Source organism: Dendrobates tinctorius, unplaced genomic scaffold, assembly GCF_039654945.1.
Source record: "Dendrobates tinctorius isolate UK_male_01 unplaced genomic scaffold, ASM3965494v1 ptg000254l, whole genome shotgun sequence".
NCBI lineage: Eukaryota > Metazoa > Chordata > Amphibia > Anura > Dendrobatidae > Dendrobates > Dendrobates tinctorius.
The window spans coordinates 25,139,205-25,161,901 of NW_027361921.1; the positions used below are offsets into that span (position 1 = coordinate 25,139,205).

Genomic DNA, 22,697 nt, shown 5'->3' on the forward strand with positions numbered 1-22,697 from the left:
ATGGATAAAGACCTATTTGTGTCCGGACATGATGTGGAGTCACATCTCCTGGAGGGGCACCCATACCGGGACCTACTGCCAGGACCTACTGCTAGTCAGGTGTCGTATACCAGGCACAAGGGCGAGAGAGGGTGGTATGCCCTTTTCGTCCATAAATGCAGAAACACCAAGGCTTTGAACAAGGAAGCTGGATCAGCCCTTGTACCGGACACTGCACAGTCCAGCAGGACTCTAGGTACCCAAACACCAGGGGTGGGTCTAGCCTTATATGAGTCACCAGGAGCGACACCCACCCAGGGGCTTCCTCGGTCAGGAGGTCATGGACCCCAGGATCAACCTTAGTTTGTAAAGGTTATAATAGTTTGTAAATAGTTATAATATCTGTTTGAGTGCTTTGTTATAGTACATGGTTAAGTATGTTGCGTTAAAAATAAAAAAGGAAAAGTTGGTTAAGTATGTTGGAACTGTGAGGTCATGGACAATGAATGATCTGAACTTTTAATTGTACATAGTTAGCACTTCTTAATGTGCTCCCTATTGGTTTTATTTCATACCTTTTAAAGTGCCTTAATAGACCACCGAACCAAAACCCGTTTGGCGTAGTTGAAGAAGTGGTCCAACGTAAGTACCAACCATGCCTTGTAGCCCACCCAAGGCCTATGTTAGGGGTTTGAGATGGGTCCCCCATATTGCAAAAAAGAGGAAAATACCCCAGTTTGGGGTGTACTGAACTTTGCTGCATTTTATGGAAAATGTTTTATTAACAGTGTAGTTACCGTATTACAAATGATTTATCGGTTCATATTGTACTGCAAATGATTATATGTTATTATTGTAATGCAAAAGATTTATATGTTTACAGAGAATAGCAAATGAATTACATGTATATTTATGTTTGTATTAATATTTGATATTTAATATTGATATTTATATTTAGTAATTAGCATTTAGTATTTTGCTAATTTACATTTATAAAATATATATTTATAGGACAGTAGTTATTTGTGACGTTAAGGCTATGTGCCCACGTAGCGTTTTTCATGCAGAATATTCCTGAGCAGAAACGCACACCCTCTTCCTGGGAAAACGCATGCGTTTTATGAAGCGCTTTTGTAAGCGTTTTTGACGTTTTTGTTAAGCGTTTTAGCATGCGTTTCTGCAATACAATTGAATGTATGCGGAAACGCGTGCGTTTCCGCAAAATTAATGAACATGCTGCGTTTTTTTCCGCTTAGCGTTACCGCAGCGGAAAAAAACACACCATTAGCACAACATGTGCGTTTTCCATTATATTACATTGGATGCTTTTCTTAAGCGTTTCCGCAGCGGAAACGCTTGTCTAAAAGCGCTTTGGAAACGCTTAAAAAACTACGTGGGCATACAGCCTAAAGAAAAATTGCCTCCCGTAAAGGGAAGTTGTGGTACTGTTGTGATGCATCAAAGAAAAATTTTGTATGTTTCTTGTAACACCTGTTTATGCTCTGTTCCAGCCCGTGGTCGTGCTGTAATTAATGGGGGGGAATGTGGTGCTCCTGAGGGTCCAGTTGCCACAGAGATACTGCACCTCATCCAGAGGTGTGGTTTCCCACCCTCAGATAAGGAGGGAGCACCACCCAGGACTCCAACACCTGCACCCAACACACACACTATAGTAGCAGGGCACCCTGGATGTATCCTATGGGAGGATGTTCTCGTCCCTGGCTGGGTAGTAAAGGGTGCTGGGAGGTGGGTGGTTGTTAGGTGAGTGGGGAAAGGTAGAGAATGGGTGGAGGTTGGTGAGTGGTGTGAGGTGACAACCAATGAGTGACAGTTAGTGGGATGAGTCAGTGCTTAGGTGAGAAGATTGTTCTAGAAAGAGTCGGTCGGTGACCGGACAGCGGAGGATCAGGACAGATGTAGGAAGAGCAAGGGTCAGAGAGGCATGAGGAACATCTGAAGGAAGCTACTAAACAGTGAGAAGGGGTCCTTGGGGCACGGGAAGTGCGGAAGCCACCCGTGGTGCCTGTACCCAGAAGTGGAAGGACCAGGTCGCAGTGGAGGAGCCGGCCCCTGAGACTAGTGGAGAACAACAAGGCTCAGATAGCAAGATTGCACTTACCTCAGCCACATCCACAACTATACCTTTAAAAGGTAGCCATATAGGATCCCGCGACCTGACCAACGTCGCCCGACAAGGTCTGCGGCTGCTGGCTTAGGGACACTGGTTGAGAAGGCGCGAAGTAGAAGAAGTGACAATCAGCGCAGTGAGATGGCCAAAGGAAATGCAAACATTAAAGGGAGTATTGGTGGAGTGTTTCCCGATCTGCCTGGGAGTTGACTGAACCCCTCACCCGAAGGACATGGCACCAAGCAGGCACCTGTGCACACAAGTCAACTGTGAGTAAAACTCTGAAACTGCACCCAGCCATGTCCCTCGTGTCATTTGCGTCTCAACTGCCCTACACTGCACGCGCCACCAAAGTCACCATCTTAACTGATAACACCTTAACTGCCCTGGGACAAAGCTCTACCTGTGGAGAGCTATAACAACTCGGCTGCGTTACCATCGGTTCCAGAGGATCTGCTCTGCAGCGCTGGTCAACTCTGACCAGAAACCACAGGTGGCATCATGACAAATATCCCTTACAAACTACCCCTTCATTATTATCATCTTTCATCTACCCCATCATCATCATCCTTTAATGGATGCCCAGGGCCATGGACCGGGTCACTGCTACCGTGATATCCCCTTTAAGAAAATGACCGGCCTGGTACAGAGTAACCTAAGGCCTTGTGGGGTGCTCCAATTGCACATGTTAAAATAGATATTAATTATTAATTAGATTAGCGTGGACACTGTGTGAATTTCTATATTACACCTCTATTTTACACATTGAGCCCTGTCACTTATGGGTGACATACCTCTTCAGCCACTGCCATTAACAATATAAAGTATATTACCATTTGTTTTTTGTGAAAAATAGCTTATCATTACATATGTTAAGCTATATACTGCCTTATATTTTTTACAGGTTTAACTCATCTGTTTTGGGCAGATTTAACCCGTTCATGACCTTCTAAATATAAAGGTATAATTTTTTATACTCGTGGCTCATCACACATTGATTTGTCAGTGAACAGATTAACCCTCTGTTACACATACTGAGAAATATACTATATTTTATTACTTACAGGCTTTACCTGCATCTCTTTTGGGCCTATACAACCCATTTGTGTCCTCCTTAATATACAGGTATAATACCTATATTTTCCTTAATCACTCTCATCCTTAACTATTTATATATATTTTTAAGTTGCTTACAACTAGCACATTCGCATTACCTTATAGGCAAGTATAGCCTTACATCACTTCTTTATCCAAGCAGTCGGGTAGGTACCTGAACCCATCCCTTCTACCCTCTTTCCATCCCATGCACTTTTTCAAGGTTGTTCCTTGTTGTTATGTGATTTCTCATTTTACTCTTCTTGATCTGAGCTTGATGACTATGTTTTTGTTTTTTTATTTATTTTATTTTCTTTCACATCTTGTCACTTTACTGCAGACTGACGAAGGTCCAAGTGGGACCGAAACGTCTCCTGTTGTTTTGACTGACTGCCATAAAATACCAACTTGATTTCTGCATTAAGTTGAGTGCCAAGTCTTATGTTACTTTAACCAGGTACGATGTATGGCCATTTTTCAGTACAAGGGTGGAGGGTATATATTTAAAGAAAGCATTTTGTTTTCATTATTTGGAGTCTCCTTTGGAAATTGAGGCCATGATAATCTGGCCAGTTTGCCATTTACTACAATCAACTCAGCTGACTGCATACCATCCCTGGTAGATTAACCCCTTCCTGACATGAGACGTACTATCCCGTCCATGGGACCCGGGCCCCTATGCCCATGGACGGGATAGTACGTCTACCGCGATCAGCAGCGCCCACGTGTTGAGCGCCGCTGATCGCGGCCGGGTGTCAGCTGATTATCACAGCTGACACCCGGCACAATGTGTCAGGGGTGGTCACGGACCGCCCCCGACATGTTAACCCCTTGCACACCGCGATCAAACATGATCGCGGTGTACCGGGGGTTAAAGGGAAGCATCGGCAGGGAGGGGGCTCCCTCCGTGCTTCCCTGAGCCCCCCACGGCAGCGCAATGTGCAGCGCTGCTGCCGGGGGCTCCTTTCCTGCAGGCCCCCGAATCCAAGATGGCGACGGGGGCCTTCGGGGGCCTGCAGGAAGCTGGCTTCCTCAGTGCCTGCAAAGCGCAGGCATGAGGAAGCCTTCTGCAGTGCCTGTGACAGATTGCTGATCTGTCACAGTGATCTGTGATGTGACAGATCAGCGATCTGTCACAGGACAGTGATGGCCCACCTGGGACTATTTAATAAAGTAAAAAAAAAAAATAAAAAAAGTGTTAAAATAAATTAAAAAAAATCGCCAAATAAATTAGAAAAAAAAAAAATATTCCCCCAAATAAATCCATTTTTTAGAAATAATAATAAAAAAAAAACAATAAAAGTACACATATTAGGTATCGCCACGTCCGTAACGACCCACCCTATAAAACTGTCCCATTAGTTAACCCCTTTAGCGAACCCCTTGCGAAGACGCATATGTACCATGGTAACGCTGAAAAGGTAATCTTCTCTCGCAAAAAACGAGCTGCCACACAGCATCATCCGCAAAAAAATAAAAAAGTTATAGCTCGCAGAATAAAGCGATGCAAAAATAATTATTTTTTATATAAAATAGTTTTCATTGCATAAAACCGACAAAACATAAAAAAACGACCTAAATAAGGTATCTCTGTAAGCGTACTGACCCGAAGAATAAAACCACTTTATCAATTTTATCGCACACGGAACGGTGTAAACGCACCCCCCCAAAAGAAATTCATGAAACGCTGGTTTTTGTTCATTCTGTGTCCCAAAAATCGGAATAAAAAGCGATCAAAAAATGTCACGTGCCCGAAAATGGTACCAATAAAAACATCAACTCGTCCCGCAAAAAATAAGACCTCACATGACTCGGTGGGTCAAAATACGGAAAAATTAGAGCTCTCAATATGTGGTGATGCAAAAACTATTTTTACAATAAAAAGCGTCTTTTAGCGTGTGACAGTCGCCAAACATAAAAACCGCCATAAATAGTAAATCAAACCCCCGTTATCACCCCCTCAGTTAGGGAAAAATAATAAAATGAAAAAAATGTATTTATTTCCATTTTTCCATTAGGGTTAGGGTTAGGGCTAGGGTTAGGGTTAGGGTAGGGTTAAGGCTAGGGTTAAGGTTAGGGCTAGGGTTAGGGTTAGGGCTAGAGTTAGGGCTGAGATTAGGGTTAGGGGTGTGTTGGGGTTCGGGTTGGAGTTAGAATTGGGGGTTTCCACTGTTTGGGCACATCAGGGGCTCTCCAAATGCAACATGGCGTCTGATCTCAATTCCAGCCAATTCTGAGTTGAAAAAGTGAAATGGTGCTCCTTCCCTTCCAAGCTCTGCCATGCGCCCAAAACAGTGTTTTACCCCCACATGTAGGGTATCAGCCTACTCAGGTCAAATTGCAAAACAATTTTTGGGGTCCAATTTCTCCTGTTACCCTTAGGAAAATAAAAAATTGGGGGCAAAAATATCATTTTTGTGGAAAAAAATGATTTTTTTATTTTGACGCCCGAGCGTTATAAACTTCTGTGAAGCACTTGGGGGTTCAAAGTGCTCACCACACATCTAGATAAGTTCCGTGGGGGGCCTAGTGTCAAAAATGGGGTCACTTGTGGGGAATTTCAATAGTTTAGGTACATCAGGGGCTCTCCAAACGCACATGACACCCGCAGACCATTCCATCAAAGTCTGCATTCCAAAACATCACTACTTCCCTTCCGAGCCCTGACGTGTGTCCATACAGTAGTTTTCTCCCACATATGGGGTGTCAGCGTACTCAAGACAAATTGGACAACAACTTTTGGGGTCCAATTTCTCCTGTTACCCTTGGGAAAATGAAAAGATTGGGGACTAATTGATCATGTTTGTGGAAAAAATACGATTTTTTTATTTTCATGCCCGTGCATTATAAACTTCTGTGAAGCTCTTGGGGGTTCAAAGTGCTCACCACACATCTAGATAAGTTCTTTAGGGGGTCTCGTTTCCAAAATGGGGTCATTTGTGGGGGGTTTCCACTGTTTAGGTACATTAGGGGCTCTCCAAAGGCAACATGACACCCGCAGAACATTCCCTCAAAGTCTGCATTCCAAAACGTCACTGCTTCCCTTCCGAGCCCCGACGTGTGTCCATGCAGTATTTTTCTCCCACTTATGGGGCGTCAGCGTACTCAGGACAAATTGGACAACAACTTTTGGGGTTCAATTTCTCCTGTTACCCTTGTGAAAATAAAAAAATGGTGACCAAAAGATCATGTTTGTGGAAAAAATACAAATTTTTTATTTTCACGCCCGGGCGTTATAAACTTCTGTGAAGCACTGGGGGGTTCAAAGTGCTCACCACACATCTAGATATGTTCCTTGGGGGGTCTAGTTTACAAAATGGTGTCATTTGTGGGGGGTTTCCACTGTTTAGGTACATCAGGGGTTTTCCAATCGCGACATGGTGTCCGATCTCAATTCCAGCCAAAAACGTCAAATGGCGCTGCTTCCCTTCCGAGCTCTGCCATGCGCCCAAATAGTGGTTTACCCCCACATGTGGGGTATCAGCGTACTCAGGACAAATTGCACAATAACTTTTAGGGTCCTGTTACCCTTGGGAAAATAAAAATTGGGGTGAAAAGATCATTTTTGTGGAAAAAATATGATTTTTTAATTGTACCGCTGTACGTTATAAACTTCTGTAAAGCCCTTGTGGGTTCAATGTTCTCACCACATATCTAGATAAGTTTCTTTTGGTTTCCAAAATGGGGTCACTTGTAGGGGGTTTCCACTGTTTAGGTACATCAGGGACTCTCCAAACGTGACATGGCGTCCGATCTGAATTCCAGCCAATTTTGCATTGAAAAAGTCAAACGGCGCTCCTTCCATTCTGAGCTCTGCCATGCGCTGAAACAGTCGTTCCCCCCCACATATCAGGTATCAGCGTACTCAGGACAAATTGCACAATAACTTTTGCAGTCCAATTTCTCATGTTACCCTTGGTAAAATAAAAAAAATTGAACGTGAAGTATTTTTTTTGTGAAAAAAAGTTAGATGTTCATTTTTTTTAAATATTCAAAAAAATTCCTGTGACTCATCTAAAGGGTTAATAAACTTCTTGAATGTGGTTTTGAGCACCTTAAGGGGTGCAGTTTTTAGAATGGTGTCACTTTTGGGTATTTTCTATCATATAGACCCCTCAAAGTGACCTCAAATGTGATGTGGTCCTAAAAATAAAATGGTGTTGTAAAAATTAGAAATCGCTGGTCAACTTTTAACCCTTATAACTTCCTAACAAAAAAAAATGTTGGTTCCAAAATTGTGCTGATGTAATGTAAACATGTGGGAAATGTTAGTTATCAAGTTTTTTGTGTGCTGTATCTCTGTGATTTAAGGGCATAAAAATTCAAAGTTGGAAAATTGCGAAATTTTCAAAATTTTCGCCAAATTTCCGTTTTTCTCACAAATAAACGCAAGTTATTTGAATGAAATTTTACCACTAGCATGAAGTACAGTATGTCACGAGAAAACAATGTCAGAATCACCGGGATCCATGGAAGCGTTCCAGAGTTATGACCTCATAAAGGTACAGTGGTCAGAATTGTAAAAATTGGCCCAGTCATGAACGTGCAAACCACCCTTGGGGGTGAAGGGGTTAATCTTGCATCTATCTATGTGTTTAACATACAATGTAGTTTAGTAAAATATAATCTGTTGTGAATGACTGCTAGTTACAATGTTCTGGATTAGAAAAAAACATTCTGGCTGTGATTCATCAAAGAGTTTTGGGCTACTCACAACTGTGCAAAAATTTTGCGACTTTTGCCATTTTTATGCAAGTTCAGGCTAGCCCGCCCATCAAATTTTTCAAACTTTTGCACTTCAAAAGTGACATAGCGTGGCATAAAATTAGGCAGAAATGTACACCACAGGCAGGTGTAACGGTTTTGGTGGATGCACACACATTTGTAAGAGCCAAATTCAGTAAGAGATGCGTGCCTTTTGAAGAATTTGGTGCGTCTAAGGGTACTGTCACACTTAGCGATGTACCAGCGATCCCGACCAGCGATATGACGCTGTCAGGATAGCTGGTACATCGCTAAGTGGTCGCTAGTGAGCTGCCACACAGGCAGGTCTCACCAGCGACATCGCAGGGGTCATGGGGCCGTTACTTACCTGTCAGACGAGGCGATCCTGACATCCTCCCATCCGCGTCCACGCGTCGCTCGTCGTCACAGCAGGAAGCCCAGCAGGAAGCTGACGAGGAGAAACAGTCCAGGACGTTCTCGCGCGATCAGCGATAACCAGCGGGGGAGCAGTCGGAGGTAAGTATCACACATAGCGATATCACTAGCAATATCACTATAACATCACAAAAACCAGTGACGTTATAGCGATATTGCTAGCGATATCGCTTAGGCCCTTTACTGTAATGGACCTTTCATTGAGATTGTCGAGCAGGCCTTAGGGGCAGTTCTACAGATTTACTGTGCATTATTTGAAGCCAAGGCAAGGAATTAGTCCTATACAGATGGAAATTATACAGAAGAGATGGAGGTGTTTTCTTTTCTTGAATACATTCATGGTCTTTGGCTTAAAAAATTTCATTAAAATACCTGAACGTGTAAACATGCCAAAAATCAAAACAATTGAATTCCTTTGTTTAGTTATTATTTTCCATAAAATGTATTTTAATACTGAACTTCCAATTGTAAGTCTACAGCTACATTCTTTTTTCTTATTTTCTTTCCTAGCATGTGTGAATATTATCCTAAATATTTATCTTATTTATTTTACTCACTTATATAGCGCCATTAATTCCACAGCACTTTACAAACATTATTGGCACTGTCCCCATTGGGGCTCACAATCGAGAATCCCTATCAGTATGTCTTTGGAGTGTGGAAGGAATCAGGAGGAAACCCATGCAAACACAGGGAGAGCATACAAACTCCTTGCAGATGTTATTCTTGGTGAGATTTCCATCCTGGACTCCAGCACTGCAAACCACTGAGCCACGGTGCTGCCCTAATCCATGTCATTGTTGTCATGGTACTAAAATACTTTAACACTTACCATTATTTCATGGTCTATAGAAGGTTCATATGTGTATCCATATGGAAGGAGAATCATCTTTCCATAAGAATGAATGGTGAGGTAAAAAATAACATCTTGTTTAATTGCTTCTATAAGACCTGACAGGGCTTTGGTTTCCGGTTCAGAAACAGCTGATGACCCACAGAAAATATTGCTGGTACAGTTGTTAGAAGCGCCAACAGCTGTAAAACAGTGCGATAAAGACAGTAAAATATGACAATGATGTGATTTCATCAGGATTTTAGCTGTCGTTCACATTCACTCGTTCACTCCCTGAACTGCAGATCATGATACCTTGAATGTAACACTTGTCTTCGTTTTTTTACAACACACGTCCATATTACTGAATGCATTACTTTATGATTATTGACCTGAGATTATTACTTTATTGTTGATAGTGCTGCTCTTTATACTTTGCTATTACTGAGAAAAACATTCTGAATCAGCTCCAAATGATCATCAAACTAAAAATGTTCTTAACAAAATGTCAATGTTTAAACAGTTCAACTCAATAAAATGAAAACTTTTATTACATTACCACCTTTATTTACCATTTATAATCATTGCTCAAAATTGTGTGTGGATTAGGGTTATGGGATAATATTTAAAGGGAACCTGACAGCTGATACATGCTGTCCGATCCATGAGCAACATGAATCAGGCACTGGCTGTATGATCTCAGCTAGGTATGTTTGTCTTTGAAAACTTGCAATATTAGGTCACGTTCACACTATCAGTATTGGGTCATTATGTCAGTATTTGCAAGCCAAAATCAGGAGTGGAGCAATCGAGACAAAAAGTACAATAGAAACACGTCACCACTTCTGTATTTATTGCCCACTCCTGGTTTTGGCTTACAGATAGAGATGTAAAATACTGACCAAATACTGATCATGTGAATGTGGCTTTACAGAGAAAAACATACCTAACAAGCTGCCAGGCACTGAGCTGCACAAGAGACTAGTCACAAAAGTGGGTCCTGAATGACTTCTCTCTGCCAGCACCCCTAGAGAGACATGTCTCGCCCAATACATACACAATGGGAGAGACCAAGTAATGATCTCTTCACACAAAATAAATGCAAATATTACCACATACTGCTCAATGTCCATTCAATGCAGAATCACAAAAGATTAAATTTCACCTTAACCTGAAGTAGATATTGAGTCTAGATTGCAATGGTGCTGGGGCGTGTTATTCTAATATTCCATCTACAGTATTTGTTTTCCAGTAGGAAAAAGTGCTGACATTCTAAACCGCTTTACTAGTAGAATTACACAGTCTAACATATGGGAAGTGAGTAAATTACATATTTCTGAGAAGTGACAGAACTAATTCAAATTCCTTTTGAAGCCCAGAATCTTTGGTGTTCAGCACAGAACACATGTGATTGGGCCCCCAACCTGATAGCACATGGTTACAACATTGGTGGTACACCTTGATAACAAAACCATAAAAGAGAGCAGTTATCTGGTTCTGGCTGTTAGTAAAGTGTTACTAACATTTACATTTTTATTTCATAAATCAATAGAACACAAGAAAATAAGAGATTTTGTAATATACCTTATCAGAGAAATCTGTTCTTTCTCTATCAGGATTGTTCATCTATTCTCACAATTCTCCATTCATGGGGAAAATATGTACTCAGTGACGGCAAATTGTTGTGTTTCTGAGACAAGAGATGATTTGGTACTGATCATTTTCTATGTATAAACAAGGAGAGAAGAAGAGGGAGAAGTTGGAGATTGAAATTCCTCCATCCTCTACAGTCTGCATAGAATCTTATCAGTAATATCTGCCATCTCCTACCTCAGTAATGGGAAAGCGTCTTCAATGAACACAGATTTTGCGCCAACATTGAGAATTTTGTCCTGGTGAAGAAAGAAGCAGATTTCTCTGAAAAAGATATAATACAAAGTTGCTTATTTTCATATATAATAATGATTTATTAAATAAAAATAAAACTGCTGGTTACACTTTAGCATTGTAGATAATACCTTATTATTTACATTTAGTGAATTCCGTGTTATGACACCTAGAATGTAACACTGGTCATAGGTTTTTTACAACATGTGTTCTATATTTCACAATGCTTTATTGTTATTGGTCTGCAGTTACTTTATTGCTGCTCATTATACTGATAAAATGAAATATCTTGACTCAGGTGTACAAATGATAATGATTATAGTATGTATAGGAGAACATTATACTAAATAGAAACATCAAGACCAATATTACCACAATACAGAGACCCTATAGTGGTAGATACCACTTCTGCAGACCATATAATAGATTACAGTACATCTATGTACAGTGATTCACAAGTGATGGCAACAAGAGCCCCATAAGCATGATGTGGTGAAATGGAGATGGGGGAGAGCAACCCACTCTAACACCAAACGCACAAGCTCAAAAATGAACTAAGAAAAGCAGGAGAACAAACATGAGCATGCGATACATTGCATGTAAAAAAGATCAAATTTTATTATTAAATAACAACAGGTAAAAAATCTTAAGGCTGTGTTCACACACAGCGTTATTTTAGTGGTTTTTACAGCGGTTTTCACTATAAAACCGCTAAAAATAAGCTTCCCAGTCATTTCTATGCATTTTGCACTTTGTGCACATTGATGCGTTTTTTTACCGCGAAAAAAACGCATTGCGGTAAAAAACGCAGCATGCTCATTAATTTTGCAGATTTTTCCGCGGTTTTGGCTTCTACCATGAAGTTTGAAACCGCTGCGGAAAAAAACGCATCAAAAACGCCCAAAAAATGCTCAAAAACCGCCGCGGAAAAATAGGTGCGGTTTCTGGGAAGGGATTCAGGTTTTTGAGCAGAAATTTTCTGCAACGTGTGCACTTAGCCTAATAGTAACAGAGTGTCAGTGTAAACAATGCAGACGGTATTGCCCAAAATATCACCAACTCCTCCCACCAAGATGGAAGATAATCCCGGTATGCCTATCTGAAGTGGCCATGTCCCAATTACCCATGTAAATATTCAATAGTAGTGCCCACAGGCTGTGTACTGGGGTCAGGGACCGATATAAATGGACAGATTAGCATATAGTGAAAATCCATGGTGCATGACCAATCATGGTCCAAAATGCCACCAAAGGTGCTTGCCAGGGACGGGAGGAGTAGAACCCGGCAGCGTCACCCCCGACGCGCGTTTCGCAGCACCCCAGGCCGCTTTGTCGAGAAGAAGTTGATGGAAAGTGTCCAGGCAGGACCTTGAAATAGCCCCCGACCCCGGTCACATGACCAGGATCCACCAATGATAATGGCACCTTTGGCGCATGCGCCCTCGCGTCTGAAGGTCCTGCGCTGCAGCACAGGCATCATGCATAATGCGCACGCGCCGGGTGTTAGCCCCGGCATGAGCGCATTGCATATAGATGCCGGCTGCAGAATGGAGCCCCAGACACAGGAGCGATGCGCACGGCCATAGCAATGTATACAAGGATGGAAAATTACAACCAAGTGTGAAGGGTAGCCAAACACTGGACAAACATGTTCAAACAATCTATAGGCCACAAAGATAAAGATAAATGCATTGCCGCTGTAGACAAAATAGCAAAAAAGGTTCACACATCAATATATAGATATAATCGACAGCATACATCTATGACCAATTGCTCATACATATGTATAAGAATAGAGCGTTAGCGGTACTATTATTATCAAAGTATATAGTAATGGCCATAAAGTGCCATATGAGTATAATAGATGGCATTATAAAATCCAAAATAATAATTTACGCTATGTGCAAAAATAGCAAGGGTAAGAGATCACATAACGATGTATAAATAACATCGGCAGCTAACATATATGACCAAAATGCTCATACACATATACGAAAGTAAGTCACTGGCAATATTATTGTTATCAAAATACACGATGGTGGTCATGAAGTACTGCATGCACTTGATTGTAGTAGATCTCTCTCTCTCCGTACATCCGATCACTCAGTCGCTCTTGTCACCTGCATCTTAAAAACATCTCCAGAATCCGACCTTTTCTCACCTTTGAAACTGCTAAGACTCTTACTGTCGCTCTTATTCATTCTCGTCTGGACTACTGCAACTCTCTTCTGATCGGTCTCCCTCTTACCAAACTTTCTCCTCTCCAATCCATCTTGAATGCGGCAGCCAGGGTCATATTTCTGTCCAGCCGCTTCACCGATGCCTCCATCTTGTGCCAGTCATTACACTGGCTACCTATTCGCTACAGGGTCCAGTATAAACTCATCTCTCTCACCCACAAAGCTCTCCACTGTTCTGCACCGCCTTATATCTCCTCTCTCATCTCTGTCTATCGCCCTACACGTGCCCTCCGTTCTACAAATGACCTAAGACTAACATCCCCCGTAATCCGAACCTCGCACCTCCGTCTCCAAGACTTCTCTTGTGCTGCTCCAGCTCTCTGGAATGCACTTCCCCAGACGATCAGACTGATACCTAGCCCTGACCTATTCAAGCGCGCTTTGAAAACCCATCTCTTCAAACAAGCCTACCACATCAACTACTCAGCAAGCTAACTTTGCCCTGTTCCCTCCTTCTAAATATTATTCTGAATCTGCACCCTACTATTCATCTGTCTCCACACCCTTCATGCACATGATAACTGCATTTGATACTTGTCTATTGCACTTAAACACACGGGCTGATGACCGGATCATGCAGCTTTATATGAAAATCCCTATTATAATTGCCAGACCTGAATTAACAAGCATTTCTCACCTACTGTGTCCCCCCATTTCCTTGTAGATGTAAGCTTGCGAGCAGGGACCTCACTCCTAATGTCACTGTTTGAATTGTCTTAACTTGTATTGAATTTATTGTCTGTACATGTCCCCGCTTAATTGTAAAGTGCTGCGGAATATGTTGGCGCTATATAAATAAAAATTATTATTATTATTTATTAGATGGCATATAAAATCCAGGATACAGGGCTGTTTCAAGGACCAAAAAAGGACTAATAAGGATAACTATAAGTGAAAAAAGAATAAAAAGTGAGATAAGTGAAAAGATAAAAACAACGTTAAAAACAAGCAGAATAGCTGCCAGGGAAAAATGGGAAATACAGGAGATGCAGACACAATGACAAGGAAATAGGCCAGGAATGAATATACAATATAAAATAATGTAAACTATAAACTGTATATATCATATAAAGTAAGGAGTATATACTAAGTTATGTGGATATAGATACGAAGAAGCATATACGCGAGTATCTATGGGCACAGGGACATTAGAGCTATAAAAAGAGAGAGATCTTTTTGGCGACGGGGGCCCACAGGACGTGTCCCATGTGCTGTGCTGGTACCGCTTCACTGATGATATTTTATTTTTGTGGGATGGTACTGTTGACCAGCTCAGGGACTTCATGAGAAATTTGAATGAAAACAGTTGTAACATCCGTCTGACGTATACATTTGATCACAAAAGTGTGGACTTTCTGGACGTCTGTCTGGAGGTCGATGCTGACCGGCGTATCCAGACGGACATATTCTGAAAGCCCACATCTGTCAATTCGTTGTTACATGTTACGTCAGCCCATGATTCTGCCACTGTGAGGGCCATCCCGGTCGGACAATTCCTCCGCATGCGACGCATCTGCACCACCGATGATCGATTTAAGAAGCAGGCCCAGGACCTCAAAGATCGGTTCCTGAATAGAGGCTATAGTCACAGGTGTGTTAAGGCAGGCTACAACAGAGCGAGATGTACACCTTGCAGTAGCCTCCTGCACCCTGCACGAAAGAGTGGAACATTGGGTGGAGATGGACCCATACGGTTCATCTCCACATACAACCATGAATGAAATAACATGCGTGCTATTCTACCTTAGCACTGGTCTATTCTGGGGATGGATCGATCTTTGAGGGCCGTTCTGGGTGGCTCCCCTTCTATGACACCATGCCGGTCCAAGAATTTAAATGACTTATTGGTGCGGAGTCATTATGTTCCACAGAGGCGTATCTAGGCTTTCTGGCACCAGGGGCAAGAGTTTGGTTCGGCGCCCCCCCCCCCCCAAGTACATATGCGACTTGCACACTTAGCCATGTACCCACGAGCTGCTCTCCCTAATGCTCTCAATGTTCAGTAAAAAACTGAAAGCAGGAAGAGAACCTCGTTGTCACAGGACCATAACTATGAAAATCGCATATGAGTGAAGTGTCCGTGTGATGACTACTGGAACCTGCAGAGCTGAATCCTGACATTGCAGCTTCTGAATTCTCACAACGAATGCCCTGCACACTTTTAGGATTCTCCCTTGCCGATGTACAGTCATGTCAGCACAAGTATGTGATTTATATACTTCTGGCCACATTCTGACTAGACGTGCCCAGACTCGCTCCGTTCATTTTCATTGAGTGAGGCCACACACGTCTAGTCAGCATGTGACCGCATGTATGTAAATTACCGGCACAAGAGAATCCTGACAGCGTTCAGTGAGCACTGTGAGAATTCAGAAGTCTGCAGTCACATAGAATGTCTGCAGACTCAGCGCAAACCTGAAGAACCCCTGTAATGCTCCTAACAAATAAAAACATGAGACTTAGTCAGTGTCACAAATAACATTTACATCCAGGTACCTTATAGATGACGTCGTCTCTGCAGTCGTTCTCCTTTTCTTCATCTTGTCCAGACCCCATGATGAGTTTTCTCATCCACAGCCGTCTCTGTAGACTTCCATCTTCTCCGGTCTTCTGCAGCAAATCTCCACACGATCCCCTTAAAGATAGAAGTGTCATTATAATGCTCCTGAATACAAATATCTGCAATATAGTGTCTCCTCGCACTATTCCCCTCCCTCCTCATACTGTCTCCTCATATATTTACCCCCTCACTCTCTATACTGTCTGCTCACACATATCCCCGACTCCCCATACTGTGTCCACATACATTCGCACCCCTTACTGTCTGCACCCAACCCCCATACTGTTTCCTCATACTCTTCATTTTGTGTCCTCAAATCTCCCCACACACATTAAATACCATCCCCACTCCAAATCCCCCATCACTAATCCCCCACACACATTAAATAACCCCTCATCCCTACTCCCAAATCCCCCCACACATTATGTACCCCCACTCCAAATCTCCCCACACATTATGTACCCCCACTCCAAATCCCCCCACACATTAACCCCCACTCCAAATCCCCCCACACATTAACCCCCATCCCCACTCATTAATCCCCCCACTCATTAACCCCCATCTCCACTCATTAACCCCCACAGTCATTAACCCCATCTCCACTCATTAACCCCCCAATCATTAACTCCCATCCCCACATTAACCCCATCTCCACTCATTAACCCCCCACATTAACCCACATCACCACATTAATCCCATCTCCACTCATTAACCCCCATCTCCACTCATTAACCCCCACACATTAACCCCCATCTCCACTCATTAACCCCCACACATTAACCCCCATCTCCACTCATTATCCCCCCACTCATTAACCCCATCTCCACTCATTAACCCCCATCCCCACATTAACCCCCTTCCCCACATTAACCCCCATCTCCACTCATTAACCCCCATCCCCACATTAAGCCCCATATCCACTCATTAACCCCCATCTCCACTCATGAACACCCCCATCTCCACCCATTAACCCCCATCCCCACATTAAGCCCCATATCCACTCATTAACCCCCATCTCCACTCATGAACACCCCCATCTCCACTCATTAACCCCCATCCCCACATTAACCCCCTTCCCCACATTAACCCCCATCCCCACATTAAGCCCCATATCCACTCATTAACCCCCATCTCCACTCATGAACACCCCCATCTCCACCCATTAACCCCCATCTCCCATCTTCGGTGGTTCTTCAGCTCCACAGTGGAGCACACTTACCACCAGCGTTTGCTCTGGGCGCCGGGGAGTGACGTCAGCAGCGTGATCACATGACCTGATCACGCTGCTGACGTCGCTCTGGCACGGCGGTCAGAGCTTCAATTGTACTGGCGTCTGTATAGACGCCAGTACAATTGCTGCCTGGGAGTCGGCGCGGCCTCCTTCTCTGCGTCGGCTGTCAGCTTGACAGCTGACACAGAGAACCGCCGACACACAGGACGGGGGGCGGCAGAACGCAGCCGCCGGGGGAGAGACACTGCCGACCGCTGCATTAGGCAGCTGGGCGGCCCGACTGCGCCCCCCTGCTGCCTGCGCCCGGGGCAACTGCCCCGGCTGCCCCCCCTGGATACGCCACTGATGTTCCAACCCCTAGAAATTTCTTTGGCTCTAGTGGTCCAGTATGTGGGTCTTTTCCGTGCGAGCACTGTCTTGCCTGTGCCAATGTCCTGCGCTGCTCCACCTTCAGCTCCTCAGATGGCACGAGGGAATTTAAGATCAAACATCGGATTTCGTGTAGTACCTCGAATGTGATTTACTATGCCACATGTCCGTGCCCTAAAATATATGTGGGTCTCACCACAATGGAACTGAGGATATGAACACGTGAGCATGTGCGGACATTGGCGCAGCCAGGACGGTGTCTGACATGGTTGAGTTGAAAACTATTCCCTGACATTTCCGGTCACACCATAATTGTGACGCAGGTTTGTTAAAAACCAGGGGAATTGATGTACTCCATATGAGCATCAGGGGTGGCGATTATAAAAAAGTCCTCGCACAAATGGAGGCACGGTGGATTGTCCAATTGGACACCATGACACCAAGAGGACTTAATGAATCATTAAGCTTCGCCCCTTTTTTATAGATCTAATGCCCCTGTGCCCATAGATACTCGCGTATATGCTTCTTCGTATCTATATCCACATAACTTAGTATATACTCCTTACTTTATATGATATATACAGTTTATAGTTTATATTATTTTATATTGTATATTCATTCCTGGCCTATTTCCTTGTCATTGTGTCTGCATCTCCTGTATTTCCCATTTTTCCCTGGCAGCTATTCTGCTTGTTTTTAACGTTGTTTTTATCTTTTCACTTATCTCACTTTTTATTCTTTTTTCACTTATAGTTATCCTTAGTATTCCTTTTTTGGTCCTTGAAACAGCCCTGTATCCTGGATTTTATATGCCATCTACTACAATCAAGTGCATGCAGTAATTCATGACCACCATCATGTATTTTGATAACAATAATATTGCCAGTGACTTACTTCCGTATATGTGTATGAGCATTTTGGTCATATATGTTAGCTGCCGATGTTATTTATACATCGTTATGTGATCTCTTACCCTTGCTATTTTTGCACATAGCGTAAATTATTATTTTGGATTTTATAATGATTTCTATTATACTCATGCGGCACTTTATGGCCATTACTATATACTTTGATAATAATAGTACCGCCAATGCTCTATTCTTATACATATGTATAAGGCTGGTTTCACATTAGCGCTTTTTAAGCGCACGCACGGCCGGGGGTAGCTACGCCCCCGAGCCGGCTCTCTGCCCGGCGTGCCCGCCCCTTGCTTGTAGCGCCGCCTCCTAGCGCACAGCGGCGCCTGCGATCGGCGCACCCTATCTTTAGCATAGGGTGCGCAGATCGTGCGCAGGCCGTGCGCTAGTTGCGCTTTGACCTGCGCTGGGCACTTTTGACGGTGCGCCGTGCGCGCCAAAATCAAACTTTTTGGATTTTGGCGCGCACAGCGCACCGTCAAAAGTGCGCAGCGCAGGTCAAAGCGCAACTAGCGCATGGCCTGCGCACGATCTGCGCACCCTATGCTAAAGATAGGGTGCGCCGATCGCAGGCGCCGCTGTGCGCTAGGAGGCGGCGCTACAAGCAAGGGGCGGGCACGCCGGGCAGAGAGCCGGCTCGGGGGCGGAGCTACCCCCGGCCGTGCGTGCGCTTAAAAAGCGCTAATGTAAAACCAGCCTTAAAGGCAAACATAATATTGCCATATGAACATTTTGGCAATGGGCAAAATGGCCCTTTTTGCCTTCTTAAACTTTTTTGAAAAGTAACATTATATAACATAACCCAAAAAAACATTAGGCAATAACAAGATTGCTGCATGAGAATATTTAACTAGAAAGGAAAAAAATAGGTGAGCTCCATCAACAAAATTAATGCTAAAAGATAACACTCACATTTCTTCAGAATGTTTTCCAATCATAGAAATATTCCACCATGACAGGCAAGGCTACCTCACGGCTTTCAGACAGATATTACCTGTCTGTAGAACAGAGAATATTTAACCATGCTATACTGGAAAGGATGAAAAAACAAAACTCACTTGTTAAGACATAGAGAGAGCGTGATATTCTGAAGGCTGGTCGCCTTGATTTGTTACTATAGATTGCTAGCAAAAAAGGTGACTACTTCACTAAGGCCAGCATGCCTTTCCTAGGCATTAGCAAGTGAGTAGTGTATGTTCATCCTTTGACTTTACAGTATAGCACGTTTAAATATTCTCTTTTGTACACACATGTAATATCTGTCTGAAAGGAGTGAGGTAGCCTTGCCTGTCATGATGGATTCTTTAATATGATTGGAAAACATTGTTAAAAAATTAGAATGTTAAATTTGGTAACAAAGTTTGGTGATGGAGAACACCTGTTTTTTTCTTTGTATTTGGAGCACCAGTTAAACCGGACTGGACATCTACGGCCATCAGACTTATAAATCCTCATTTGGTTGAGGAAGGGGAACGTGGAAGAGCAGCCTGTGGGTGCTGCTGGACACTGTGGCCAACATCGCCCTGTGTGGGGCCATACTGTTGCTCATGATGTTGGAATTGTCCTGCCTCCTGGGACTGTTGGGGATACTGGCCAGAGTAATGATGATGGGGAGGGGCATCTTGTTGGCTGTGGTAGGCACGTGGCTCATACCCACCAAGATAGCCAGATCGTCCCCAACCAGGTTGGGACCAGCCTCCAACACTGGGTGGGTACAAGTGGCCATATTGGTGGGGTTGGCTAGAGGCTGACATTTGTGGCTGCTGAATAGAAGGTTGGGTAGTGGGAGGAAGGGGTTGAGGTGTAGGCCCACGTATTAGAGGATGTTCGGACCCTGCTTGAGCAAGCATCTGTGTGGATTGTCTCATGCGCATTAGATTTCGGGGGAGAGCTGCCACCTCTCCAGATATTCGAAAAGCTCATATGGGGTATTGGGGGGGTGCTTGCATCAAGCAGGATCTGAAAACATCCCCTAATACGGAGCCTGACCTCACGGGTAAGGGCACGGAGATAAAGGGTGAGGCTACGTGAGTAGGCCTCCTCCCCATCATCTGTAGTTACTCTTGATAAATAATTTAGCACCCCTGTGTCCACATCGGTCCTGCTCTCTTGAACAGTGACCTGGCGCCTTCTTCGTGTTCGCCGGGATGTAACAGCAGCCTGTGGGGATCCCCTGATCTGGCCTGTTGGGCTGCTGCTCAAGTTGCCCGGCTCTTCCAGGATGGGTGATAGGGCAGCAGCAGACCGTCCTGGTGGTGTTGTGTGTTGGGCAGCCAATGGGTTGTCCTGTGATGCCTCATCTTCTGCCATCCTTCTTGTAGGGGGAGAAGATGGGCCAGCCACCTCATCCCCTACAGGATCTATTATGGGCTCTGTATCTGAGGCTGTTCTTCGCTCCGTAAGGTTGGATTTAGTTCTGTTATGAAATAGAACAGAGTCAAAAATACATCACTTTTTATGGCCCTGTAAAGTATTTGTGTAATGTGGTGTGAGGTATCTACTTACGGTCTCAGATCCAGAATTGGGGAGAGGAAGGAGAGCCGGTCATAATAGATGTATTTCCTTTTTACGTATCCAGCATCCCCACTCCTGAACCGCTGCTGGCGTTCCTGGCGGTACTGGTCCCGGATGCTTTGCCAGCGTTTCATCACATCTTCCACTGCAATGTGACAGGAAATATTGTCAAATTCATATATTTGATAGGTCACATTTGCTACCAGTAGTCTAGGCATGGGGCCTTCTGGGGTGTGCTTTCTACCCATGGTGGCATATGTAATTGGGCAGATACACAGGGTCTCTTTAGCTACACTTAATAATTGTTGTGTCTAGGAGGATGAGGAGCTTGTGGCCTAACCCCAAATTATGGCTGTGTGAATCCACGTGTCACATCCAAATCTAACGGCCTCATGAGGCAAAAAGTACATGCACAGGAAGGGGGGGTGCTGATTCTATATTCCTTTTTTGTTGCACGCTAAGGTTACTCATGTTTTGCGTTGTACTTACGAATTTTATGCTGCTCCTCACGTGGTCGGTCACCAAAGTCATGGTACATCTGGCGACAGATGCGCCTCCATGACGCCTCCTTTCTTGCCCGGTTTGCATAATTTGCATCGCGTTGGTCCCAGATTTCGGGACGCTCCAGCACCAGGACAATGAGCATCTCCACATTTATGTAAGTGGACGCCATGCTGCTGCTGTACTCCGTGGAGGCGTACTTCCGGGATGTCTGGAGCGCTTTTTGAGCTCATTTGCATGTCTAGGCTTCCTGATGATGGATTGGCCCATTTCCTGTCACCAGCCAAAAGGCCTGCGTATTGCTCGCAGGTCACACGTCTGGTCTGTGTGTAATCCGTATTTTTTGCGCACCCATAGACTTGCATTGGCGTACTACGGGTGTAGTACGCTGACAATTGCAGCATGCTGCGATTGGCACGGAGCGTAGGATACGGATGAGAAATATACACCTGGTGCGAGTGACCCCATAGAGAATCATTTGTCCGTGTCTAATGCGTGCTTTTAGCGCCTCTCACTCGGCCGTATTCCTCGCCAGTGTGACCCCGGCCTTAGAATTTATATCGGGGGGCGATGGCCATTTAGCTTTTTCACAGCCTTTGTGCTACCAGTAACGTGGAAGCCCCTATATTTCCATTAGCAGATGATGAATGTAAGTTGGGGACTTGCTTTTTTTGTGGATTGAGTTGCAGCTTTTATTGGGAACATTTTACAAAACAATTTGGATCACATTTATCTGGCGTTCAACGCTGAGCACTTACACTGAGATTTCTCTTTAAATCTCCAAGTGACTTCATTCAGATGAAATCCCCGAGCAAGGCACTCACTATAATGAGGCAGCAGAGTTACTTTGGACTCCATTTGGCCTCTTTTAAGCTATGTATTTTTTCCAGAGTTGCAGAAAACTGAAAACTGTGGCCGATAGCACTTTTATCCACTCCACATAAAAAGACAGACACTACTGGATCACAGGTCAAACGGTATCCACAGTGCCTCCATCTGCCTCATTATAGGAAATCTTCTGTCTGAATCCCATATTTCAGAGATTTACATGGAAACCCTGAAGTAAGTGCTTAGCGCAGAGCACAGGATAAATGTGAGCCAAGCCTTTCAGGTATCTTTGGGAGGCAAAATGAAAAAATCAACAAGTGAATAATTTGTTTTATTTATTTTTTTACACCGCTCTTTATGCCGTAAGTGAGTACATGACTTTATTCTTCGTGTCAGTGCGATTACAGTGATCTCAGATTTATATCTGTTTTTTCTGTTTGACTGCTGTCACACAATA

At 43.8% G+C, this 22,697-nt stretch overlaps 1 pseudogene; it reads right to left on the bottom strand.

The window, feature by feature from the left end:
• The window catches only part of LOC141067759 (carboxypeptidase O-like), a 1,273,696-nt pseudogene that overhangs the window by 121,412 nt on the left and 1,129,587 nt on the right, over nt 1–22,697 (bottom strand).